The sequence below is a fragment of the Bos mutus genome, chromosome 4 (assembly GCF_027580195.1).
Source record: "Bos mutus isolate GX-2022 chromosome 4, NWIPB_WYAK_1.1, whole genome shotgun sequence".
NCBI classification, from domain to species: Eukaryota; Metazoa; Chordata; class Mammalia; order Artiodactyla; family Bovidae; genus Bos; species Bos mutus.
In genome coordinates, this window is record NC_091620.1 from 47661345 (window position 1) to 47673674 (window position 12330).

The window sequence follows — 12330 nt, forward strand, 5'->3', positions numbered from 1 at the left end:
CAGCAGTGTATATATATACACACATACATACACACACACCCCACATCTTCTTTATCCATTCAATTGTCAGTGGACATTTAGGTTGTTTCAATGTCTTGGCTATGGTAAACAGTGCTGCTATGAACATAGGTGTGTATATCTTTTGAATTATAGTTTTGGCTGGATATATGCCCAGGAGTAGGATTGCTGGATCATGTGGCAACTCTAATTTTAGTTTTTTGAGGAACCTCCATATCCTTTTCCACAGTTAGGCCAATTTACATTCCCAGTACACAGTGCATCTTGTTTAATCCTCACAACAGCCTTATTACATCTTCTGATAGTAGAGTTCATTATTTATGATAGAAAATGCAAGTGCATGGCTTTGGTGAGTCCCATAGTGAAAACAACCTGGTAAAGTTTGTTTCCCTCAGCATTTGCCAAGCTTATTTAATCACAGAAACTTTTTTCCAGGCAGCACCATGAGCATTACACAGTACTGGAATTTCAAAGACAAGCTTCTTTTAAAATGAAATTTTATTTTGAAATAATTACAGATTCACATGTAGTTTTAAGAAGTAATCCAGAGAGATCCCGTGTGCCCTCAACCCAGTTTCCCCCAATGGCAACATCTAGCAAAACTATAGGACAATATCACAAGCAGGACATGGACATTGATGCAGACAAGATACAGGATCCATCCTGCTGAACTTTTACAGCCTCGCTCACTTCTCTTCCACCCACCCCCTTTTCTTTATATCTTCTATTTCTTTGCTGAGGCTTTCTATTTTTACATTTGTTTCAACCATAGCTATAATTGTTCTTTGAGGCATTTTTATCATGACTGAGTTAAAGACTTTGTCGGTTAATTCTGTCATATCTGTGATACTGATGTTGTCTTTTTCCCATTCCACTTCTGACCTTTTCTGATTGATTCTTGGTATGATGAGTGATTTTCAAGTACAACCTGGAAATGTTCATATTACGTGATGAGACTTTGGATTGTATTGAGCTTTCTGTTACTGACTTTTTCTGGCCTTGCCCCAGCATGAAAAGTGAGGGCACTGCCTCATTTCCCAGATGAAAGGAGAAGTTTCATGTTTCCCACTCAGCCTTCATTGACAACCACAAGGGTGGGGCTCCTTATTACTGCTGGGCAGAGATGGCAGTTCAGCTCCCCATGTGGTTCCATTGACAATTCTGGGGTCGGGGGTGGGAGGGTTGACAACTCATTATTGCCGACCACGGGGAAAGCCTGGCTTCACTCCACTAGGCTTCCTCTGACACCATCCCTGGGGGAGGAAGGGGTGGCTCCTTCCTGCCAGGGGAAGGTGCAAGTCCAGGCTCCGGTGTGGTCTCCTTGGATGTGGTGGGAAATGGAGACAGCTCAGTGTCTAGTAGGATGAAGGTCTCAGCCCTTGATGATTCTTCCCTGACACCACCCCCAGAAGGGGCTTTCAGGTGCTTGTCACAGCTTCTCAAGAGTAGAAGTCCAGGCTGCCCACCCAGCCTTTATTGGTGGGGATGAGAGGCAGGGCTGCAGTTTTTCCTGTGCTGTTGGCTAGAGGAGAATGGGTACTGTATAGAAGTTCTTTGTCCTGCAAGGCTCTTCTTTTCTTGTAGCTGTGACTAGAGAGAGCAAGTTTTTGTCAGGATTATTTTGGTCCATGTCTGTTGACATTTCTAGATTGTTGGCTTCTTTAACTCCAAATTTGGGATATACAAGGCAAAAAAGAAATTCAGGAAACTGACCATTATATCTTCCCTCAGGTCCTGTGATTCTTAGCCGGTCTGCCTTTTCTCTCCACCTTTCAGAGTTTTGTTTGTTTTGAATCTAATATCCAGAAGTCTTAGTTGTACCTGCCAGGGGAGTAGGGCAAAGGATTATCTGCTCCATCTTCCCTGAAGCAGAAGCCTTTCTGGGGCATACCTGGAGAAACTCTTTTTATCGTGTTTTGTCATTGTGTTGCAACATCCCAACATGTTCAGAGTACTTCGTTATTTATCATGGATAAAGCGTTAAGGCTTGCAAATGATTTACTCTTTGAAAGACTGAATACAAGATTATCCCACCTTTCACACAGTAGTTTTTGTAGAATAAGCATCCGCCCCAACACTTAGCAGCCTGAAACAATGACCATTTATTTAGCTCGTGGCAGAGCAAAAGTTGCTTCCACTAAGCACATAAATGTGTCTGTGATCTTCTGTGAGTCGACTAAAGCCTTGGCTTGGGTTTTTTGTATCTGAAGTTCCGGATGGATGACATGGTTGACTCAGGGCTGGTGACATGGTATCTCACCCTACAGCTCACACAGGGGAGTTAGGGATCCAGGGGAGAGAGCATAAGTGTGCGTGGCCTCCGGAGGTCTAGGAAAGGGTCTGATGGTCATGTTTACCTCCAAAAGCAAGGCACACTCAGTCCAGATTCAGAGTGTGGGGGAAATAGACTCCATGTGTTGAAGGAAGCAGCAGCAAAATCATTTTATAAAGAATGTGGTTTCCAGGGGGAGGGGCCAAGAACTGTGGCCAGTTTTCCAATAATTAATATCCCCATAATAATATCTTCTCAATTTGTATTTTCTAACATGTTTTCTTAGTAGGCAAAAGAAAAAAAAAATGTGGCCATAACCACTGGATAAACTCTTGGGAGAATGTCATATGTATGAGAGTCAGTGGTAAACAGAAAACAGCTGATAGCTGGTTAGGGTGATCAGCCTAAATGGCAAATCTGATCATGTCACTCGTGAGCTTAAGATTCATAAATGACTTCCCAATGTCTACAAAGAATTCCAAACTCTGCTAACCCATTAGGCTGCCCGTGTGTGCTCACCAACCTCCCCCCAGCCTCCAGTTCTGCATTCTAATACGTGGACCTGCTCGCTGCTCCTTGCACCCTCTGTGTTGTTCCAGACTTTGCCCCACCCTTTGTGCTATTTCTTCTGCCTGCAACACCTTTCCCCACCAGCTCCTCAACCATCTTCTGTCAGGCTAGCTCACCCTTCTCCATCCAGAATTAGCCTATGGGTCATGCCCTGAGTTAGGCTTCTCTGCCCACCCCTTTGTCACAGGCTGGATTTATGGACTCATCTCTGTGCTTAAAATGTGCCTTGTGCATCATGCTAATTGAGTACTTGTTATATTGAAATTTTGCATTTTTAAGTCTGGCTTTCCCACTAGACTGTGAATTCCTCCAAGACAGAAAGCTTATTCTTACTTTGTAGCTGCAGCGCTTAGCACTGTCCAGTATATTAATAAATCAAATAGCAGATGCTGGTGGTACCCCCATCCATCTCTGGGGCCTTACCACTTTCCTATGCTCTGGGTGCAGATTCCAATAACTGTAGGCTCATGGCTGTTCTAGCTGTTCTCAAAATAACATACCGTGCAGGTCTTCAGATACTAAGAGGTGGGACAAGATGCTTCTACTTGCTGTTGTTCAGTCACTAAGTCGTGTTCAATCTTTACCTCCCTGTGGGCTGCAGCACCCCAGGCTTCCCTGTCCTTCACTATGTCCCAGAGTTTTCTCAAATTCTGTCCGTTGAATCGGTGATGTCATCCAACCATCTCATCCTCTGCCACCCTCTTCTCCTTTTGCTTTCAATCTTTCCCAGCATCAGGATCTTTTCCAAAGTCAGCTCTTTGCATCAGGTGGCCAAAGTATTGGAACTTCAGCGTCAGTCCTTCCAATGAACACCCAGGACTGATCTCCTTTAGGATGGACTGGTTGGATCTTCTTGCAGTCCAAGGGATTCTCAAGAGTCTTCTCAAGCAACACAGTTTGAAAGCATCAATTCTTCAATCTCAACCTTCTTTATGGTCAAACTCTCACATCCATACATGAATAGCGGAAAAACCATAGCTTTGTCTATATGGGTTTATTTCCTTTTGGATTGATTGGTTTGGTCTCCTTGCAGTCCAAGGGACTCTCAAGAGTCTTCTCCAGCACTACAGTTTGAAAACATCAATTCTTCAGCGTGAAGTCTTCTTTATGGTCCAACTCTCACTTCTGTACTTGACTATTGGAAAAACTGTAGCTTTGACCATATGAACTTTGGTTGGCAAAGTGATGTCTTTGCTTTTTAATACACTGTCTACGTTTGCCATAGCTTTCCTTCCAAGGACCAAGCATCTTTTAATTTCATGGCTGCAGTTACTGTCTGCAGTGATTTTGGAACCCAAGAAAATAAAATCTGTCACTGTTTCCACTTTATTCCCTTCTATTTGCCATGAAGTGATGGGACCAGATACCATGACCTTTGTTTTTTTTAATGTTGAGTCTTAAGTCAGCTTTTTCACTCTCCTCTTTCACCTTCATCAAGAGGTTCTTTAGTTTCTCTTCATTTTCTGCCATTAGAGTGGTATCATCTGCATATCTGAGGTTGCTGATATTTGAAGATGATCTAAAAAGAAAATATAGTGATTTTTATACGCTTCAGCCAAATAAAAAATGAATTTATAACAATTGTTTATGGGATGAAGCATGCTTTGGTCTGAGTGGTTACAGGCACAGCCTTGGAATCAGGGTGATCTGAGTACAGATCTCCTCAGTAGATAATAACCTCTCAGTTAACTTCATCTGTAAAATGGAGCTAATGTACCATAGTCATTGTGAGAATTAATGATACAATCCTTGTAGACTACATAAGCACATAGAAAACTGTTGTGATTGTTTTTGTTTTTAGAATGGTTATGGCTAGAGTTTTGCATATCTATACATAATTTGAAAAGAGAATTTTGTAGAGATCATACAGTGAAGAATCAGGCTGTTTGTTATAAGCCTGGGAAAATGTCTATGCTCAGAGACACAAAGAGGTTGACTTCTTACATTTCAAAATGTCCAAGGACCCAGCGATCTTTGGCCGTTTAGCAACTTAAAGAGGTTGACTGAAAGGGAGCAATTCATCTCTAGAGTTGTGGTTTGGAGTCTCTGAAGGAGAGAGAAGGTGTGTGTGTGTGTGTGTGTGTGTGTGTGTGTGTAGAACTGGAAACTTCCCTGCTAAATACTCTGTAAACAAGCTTTGTTGGATTAGCAGAACCTGCAAAAAATATGGTGACTGAAACCAGAACCATCAATGGGCTCTAGCATGCTGTGGTTTTCAATCCTTCCTAAAAGCCTCTTACGTAAAACAGATTTCAGCAAAGCTGGCTCCGCAGTTAAAGGGAGGAGTACATCCGCTCTGCGGTCCCATAAGTCCCTGCCCCGCCCCTCCATGTGAGTAAAGGGAGCTAGGAGACCGGAGTTCCAGACCCAACTATCCCACTCTCCTGCCTATGTGTGAGTTTGAACAAGTTCCAGCCCCTCTGTTCTCAGTTCCCTCGCCTGTAAGATGAAGAAACACTGTGTTTCCTCCCATTTCTATAGCTATGATTTTCAGTCTTCTAGCTGCTTTTTCCAGAGCACCCTCCAGCTTCTCTGAGTTTTGGAAACTCCATGTTTAGCCTCCACGTTTGGCAAGGGTTGTGCTTTTCCCTTCTCCAAGAAGGAGTCAGAATTTTCAAAGTCACGGATTCTGTATCTAGTGTTGTGGATGAGATTATAGGTTGTGCCTGCCAAATCTGCCTTGTGGTATGGGAGAAACTTGAGGAGAAATAAACACTGGGAGCTGCAGAGGAGGAACTAGTGCTGAGAATGCAAGGGGCAGGATTTCTGTGAATAGTAATAATGATGTTGATGATTCTAAAATAACATGCATACATAGGTAACTTCAGCATTCATTGTAATTCATACCTCTGACACTTTTTGCTCCAGTGTAAGAAGAGTGATCCTCAATTCTGATTCAGGATTTAAAACTCCAGATGCTCACTCCCCACCCCCGTCAGTTGATGTGGGTAGCACCATTTTCTGTGTGGGGGGGATTCTGAACTCAGCCAAGGTTGAGCATCACTGTTTTTAGCTATGTGTCTGTCTGCTTCTTCCTCAAGGCAGGCATTTCTATACCCGCAGCAAAAACAAAACAAATGTTTTTATCATTTACCTGACTAAATCCAGCTCTCAGTGACTGTCATTACTGTTTCAGTATTACCTAACCCTGCTCGGCCACCAGACAAAGTTAATATTTGCACTGTTTACAAAACAGTTCAATAAGTACTGAAAGCACAGCGCACAGGAGAGAATTTGCTGCATCATGATCTCATTTGAATTCTCTGATGGCAGTTCAGGGCTCTGTGTGGCAGACTCCAGGGACTTTGGACTATCTGAACTTCACACTCTCCCAGATCATAGCTTCTGATCTTTAAGAAGGTGACTTAAAAGAAAGGAAAAAAAAATTGCTTTGGGAGGGTGGAATACTATCACTGCTGCTCTGGCATGTTCCCTGGCACTGGAAACCTTGTTTACTTGCTCCAAATGGTTGTCACCCCCAGTTCCGGCACTGTGCTGCCAGCAGCTGTCCCTAAATGATTAATACAAGTAGGCAGATAAACTTCAGGTCATTCCTAAAGCAGAGCTCCCTGCACATTAACTCACTAGCTTAACCTTGTTTGACTAGAATTGAAGATTTTCTCAAACCGATATCTGTCTGAGGTCACCAAGGGGCTAAGGCTGGACTTTATAGCAGCCTTTACCAGAGCCAAGGCGTCACCTGTTTGCGTAACTCAGTCAACAAGCCCTGATTTCCAAGTGATACTGTCCAAAGACTCCATGGGGTGGCCTCAGAAAGCAATGCCTGCTCCCTTCCCTGCTGCTAAGGCAAAGAAAACCAGGTGTCAGATGCTGAGAGTTGCAGTGAAGGGATCTGTCTGTACCGGGTTTTCAAAGTTTGCCTCTTCTGAAACACATAGTATCTCCCCATTTTGAAAAAGAGCACTTAAGAAGTTGTTTTAGAGGAAATTAAAATATTTCTTCTTTTTGGTTCAATAATTCCATTCCTGATGCTTTGTATTTCCTTTTCCATGCTACAAGGAAGGAAGGAAATATGTTACACATATAGATGGGCTTCAAACAATACAGAGATTAACTAAATTGTAAGATATCAATTTGACTGGCTATTATAAAATTGTGCTTATGATCTGTATAGAATAACATGAAAGTGCTAACATTTATGTGGAAAAAAGGCAAAATACAGCAATACATCTATACTACATGTTGTAAATGAATATACATATGTACATATATTGGAAATAAATATATAAGAAATATGGAATATGGAAAACAAAATGTTGATATTTGGTAGCTGTGAAATACTGAGGGTTTTTATTCAAAATTTCCATGAATGCTGTTACAATATAGTTTGTCCAATAAAAAAGTAACATTGCTATCTCCTTTTTACAACTATTTACAACACTTTAAATGTTCTCTTATAAGATTGATGTAACACTTAAGTGTACTCTGAAAAGTATAAACATCCTGTGCTGTGAAGGCTTGAAGCTTCTTAAAGATTTCATATATATATATTATATTTAATATTTATAACATGGGTAGAATGTATATATCATTATCCCTGTTTGGTAGATCAGGGCTCAGAGGCACCAGGACATGAATGGTTTGACCAAGGTTGTTCATCTATCAATGACAGGCAGGAGTGGAAGAAAGAACACCATAAATCTTTGAGTGGTGAAACTAAATCCAATTCGCAACCTATACTGCATTTTTCAAAGAGCCCAGTAGGGTACCACATACTCAATGAGAACTTGGTGAACACAGCTTTTTTTTTAAGGGCTAGAATTAGTGTAGTGGAAGAGACTGTAAGCCAGTCTTCCGAACTCTAGCCTCACATCTGTTTAATTCATCATACACATACCCTTGTGAGATGAATCTTGAAACAGGGCATTCATCATGTCACTGCCCTACACAGGAACCAATAATGACTACAAGTCAATAGTTCAGACTCTAGGTGCTGACCACTGGGGCCAAAATGCCACTCTATTCCGCTTCAGCTAAACTTTTTGCTTAGAACTATCTGGAGTGTATCTCCCCACTTTCCAGTCCAGTCAAGTTCCCTAATATATCTCATGTGGTAAATAATCCCCTAAAGAGGTTTCAAATTTTGTATAAATTGTAGCCTGCCAGGCTCCTCTGTACATGGAATTCTCTAGGCCAAAATACTGGAGTGCGTAGCCATTCCCTCCTCCGGGGGATCTTCCCAAACCAGGGATCAAACCCAAGTCTCCTGTATTGCAGGCAGATTCTTTACTGTCTGAGCCACCAGGGTTGTACTGTGGCATTCACCTTTTAATGACATCAACATCAATTTGGCTTGCAAACCATCATCCATCAAAGTAAATTAACCTATTTAAACTGAATATTGCTGGCTTTGTCATTCTGCTATTTAATTGTAAGTTTGCTTTGGCTTATACACATCCTAATGTCTTTGGTTCTAGTTCCCGTTACTGTGGTTAAGTAATAAATTACTCTCAAATTTATTGACTTAAAATAACAGTTTATTTCTCAGATCTAGCAGTTAACTGGGGTCAGCTAGGCACTTCTTGCTCAGGGTCTCTCATACAGCTACTATCAGATGGTGGCTGGGACTGAATTATCTGAAGGCTCACTCACGTATCTAATGCCAGAGCTGGGAAGACTGGAGCACCTGGGGGTGCTTGAGCAAGCGTCTCTAGCTCTTTGCTCTCCCTATGTGGCCCCATGTTTGCTTAATGGTAGCCTGACTTCTTAAAAGGTAGCTCAGGGCTCTAAAGATGATAGGTAAGTAGATAGATAACAGAGCAACAGACAAACTGTATTACATTTTCTATTTTAGTATCAAAAGTCAGGTAGTCTTGCATTCTACTTATTATAAGAAAAACACCAAGGCCAGTCCATCTTCTTGGGGAGCTGAATTAGACTCTACTTTTATGGAAGACATGCTTGAGAATTTAAAGTGTCTGTTTAAAATCACTGCAGTTTCACAGTTCCTTCCCTTTCATATCTGCTTATTCAAATTCAGCCATCCCTTGCAGCCAGGTCAAATGTCCCCAGTCCTCTGAAGACACCCCACTCCAGACCTCAGTCATTTCTCCAGTAACAAAAAGCCCAAAGCCTATGGTCTGTCTCATAGAGATAAACCGTTAATTGTTTCTGCCTCATATTGTTTCGTTTCTAATGACAGTGACAAAAATAACAGCTCTAACTGAATTAAAATCCTCATACAGGCTCTGTAAGAGCTGTCCTACTAGCCCATTTTACAGCTGAGTTTGTTGCCTGGGGTCACTTCAGCTGGGCTAGAGTCAGACTCCTGAGTCCCTTCTCTTAAGCACTATGCTGTGTGCTGCTTTCTGTAATTTAAGTCGTATTTGTGAGTTATTACTAGGAAGCATGAAAGGCAGAAAAGCAGAGAAGGAAAGGGGAAAGGAACAAAAATAAAAAGACCTATGAAGAGATGTCAGATGAAGGACCCCTGTGACTGCTTCACAGGTGACGGGCACCCTGGTTAGCCACTCCCCACTCCATCACCCTGTCAGTCTCTCCACCTTTGAACTAGCAATCATAAAATGTGCCTGCATGGACTGTGATATTTGGAGGACAAAGGCACTTTGCATGCACAGTAACCACTCAGAGATGAAAGGTGAGTGGAGAACTGAACTCTCCAGGTAAAGTGCCTGACACTGATTTATCATTAGGTTCGGGAAGACCATAAACCCAACACACACACCAGTGCTCAGTCAAGGTGGCCTATCACTCATCACATTTGGGACAATCAACTTAAAGTCCTCATTTAAATAACTCTCTGAAAAAGGATCTCTGGAAACGGGACAGATTTTCAGAGTTATCCTCAGCAAGTGAATTCTCATCATACAACAGGACAATTTCTGGAGGTTTCCAGCTACTTAAACTGATAAATTTCCATATGAATTATCGTTTCCATATGAATTTATCGTTGCTGGAATGCTTTACAATAGCAAGGGGACTGCAAATTTGCTTTTCATTAACCTAATGAGCAGAATTCAGTAGTTGAACAGAACTTGGGAAATGCCTGCCCATTAGAAGAAGCACCACAACTTTCCACTTGAAGTCTGAGGCCAACCCATTAGTAAGATTGCACAATGATGAAAATGTATCTAAGTATCTAGTTATGTCTTCAGTTATATTTGTGATGTGCAAACTGGGTCACCCTGTCAGAAATCTGAGAGCTGGCCAGTGTGTGACTGCCAGGGAGCTAAATTTAAAAACTATTTTTTTTAACCAAAATTATTAAGGAAGACGGAGAGGGGTAAAGTAAAATTAAGTTAAGGACTGAAGGGAATATGGCATAGTGGTTAAGAGGGCAGCTTTGGGCATATCTCTCTCTCTGCCACTGACTAGGCACATGACCTAGAGCCACTAGCAGTCTCCAAATTTGTCAGTTAAAGACAGTAATAATTGTTGCTTTGAAAATTAAACAATAATTCCCACAAAAGTGCTTAGAACAGTGCCAATCTTAAAATCTGTTCAATAAATTATTGTTAATTCTATCATCTGGAAATAAAATGGTATTTATTTCTCTTGCCAACAATGGGTTTATTTAATTTTTGTGGTTTGAAAAATCCCATAAGACTCTGATGCAAAACTATAGTCTATTTCTCAAGATAAGTGCACATGAATACCCACTAAATATTGATACCTTGCAACTTTAGAGGTTCAAGCACTTTCTAGACTCTAAAAAGTTCTTTTCTCATCTATCTTTTTATTCTCCCTTTCTGTTATTTTTAAGTTCTGTGGCTGTCCACATTTTGCAAATGCCTAATTAGTCTTCTTTAACGGCAGCTTCTAGAGGTAAGAAAGCCAACTCTAAAGCCACGCATCTTATATTTAAGATTTGAGAATATTTGAAGTCAAGGTAGTCAGGCAATCAAAAATTATGTACACCTCAAGGTCGGGAAGATTCCCTGGAGGAGGACATGGCAACCCACTCCAATATTCTTGCCTAGAGAATGCTATGGACAGAAGAGACTAGCAGGCTACAGTCCATAGGGTCACACAGAGTTGGACATGACTGAATACAAGGATAAGGAAACCAACAACTCAATTGAAAAAATGGGCCAAAGACCTCAACAGACACCTCATGAAAGAAGATATACAGATGGCAAATAAGCATATGGAAAAATGCTCCTCCACATCATATGTCATCAGGGAAATGCAAATTAAAACAACAATGAGATATCACTCTACACCTATCAGAATGGCCCAGATCTGGAACACTGCCACTGGCAAGTGCTGGCGAGGTTATGGAACAACAGGAGCTCTCACTATTGCTGATGGGAATGCAAAATGGTACAACCATTTTGGAAGACAGTTTGGTAGTTTCTTACAGAACTAAACATACTCTCACCATACCATCCAACAGTAATATTTATTGTTACTTGCCCAAATGTTCTCTAGACTTATATCCACACATAAACCTGCTCAGGGATGATTACAGCAGCTTTATTCATAATTGCTGAACCCTGGAAGCAATGAAGATGTCTTTCAGCAGGTGAATGGAAAAATAAACTGTGGTACAAGCAGACAATGGAATATTATTCAGTGCTAAAAAGGAATGAGCTGTCAAGCCATGAAAAGATATGGTGGAACCTTGCTCCAGTGCTGCTAAGTCACTTCAGTCATGTCAGACTCAATTCGACCCTATGGACTGTAGCCTGCCAGGCTCCTCTGTCCATGGGATTCTCCAGGCAAGAAAACTGGAGTGGGTTGCCATGCCTTCCTCCAGGGGATCTTCCAGATCCAGGGATCAAACCCGCATCTGTCTGCCTGTATTGGCAAGCAGGTTCTTTACCACTAGCGCCACCTGGGTGGAACCTTTTAAATACATATTAATAGGTGAAAGAAACCAATCCGAACAGAACATATAGTTTATGTTTCCAATTATATGATGTTCTGGAACATGTAAAACTATGGAGACACTAAAGAGTTTAGTGGTTGCCAGGGGTTGGGAGTGAGAGGGCTTCACTGGTAGCTCAGCTAGTAAAGAATCCGCCTGCAATGCAGGAGACCCCAGTTTGATTCCTGGGTTGGGAAGATCCCCCTGGAGAAGGGGTGGGCTACCCACTTCAGTATTCTTAGGCTTCCCTAGTGGCTCAGAGAGTAGAGAATCCACCTGCAATGCGAGAGACCTGGGTTTGATCTCTGGGTTGGGAAGATCCGCTGTAGCAGAGCATGGCAACCTACTCCAATATTCTTGCCTGGAGAATCCCCATGGACAGAGGAGCCTGGTGGGCTAAAGTCCATGGGGTCACAAAGAGTCGGACATGACTGAGCAACTAAGCACAGTATAGCAGGAGAGAGAGGGACAAATAGGTGGAACCCAGGGGATTTTTAGAGCAGTATAATTACTCTAAATGATTCTGCAGGGATTCCCAGTGGCTTGGTGGTCAAAGAATCCACCTGCAATGCAGGAGACGTGCAGGAGACCCAGGTTCCGTTGCTGGGTCAGGAAGATC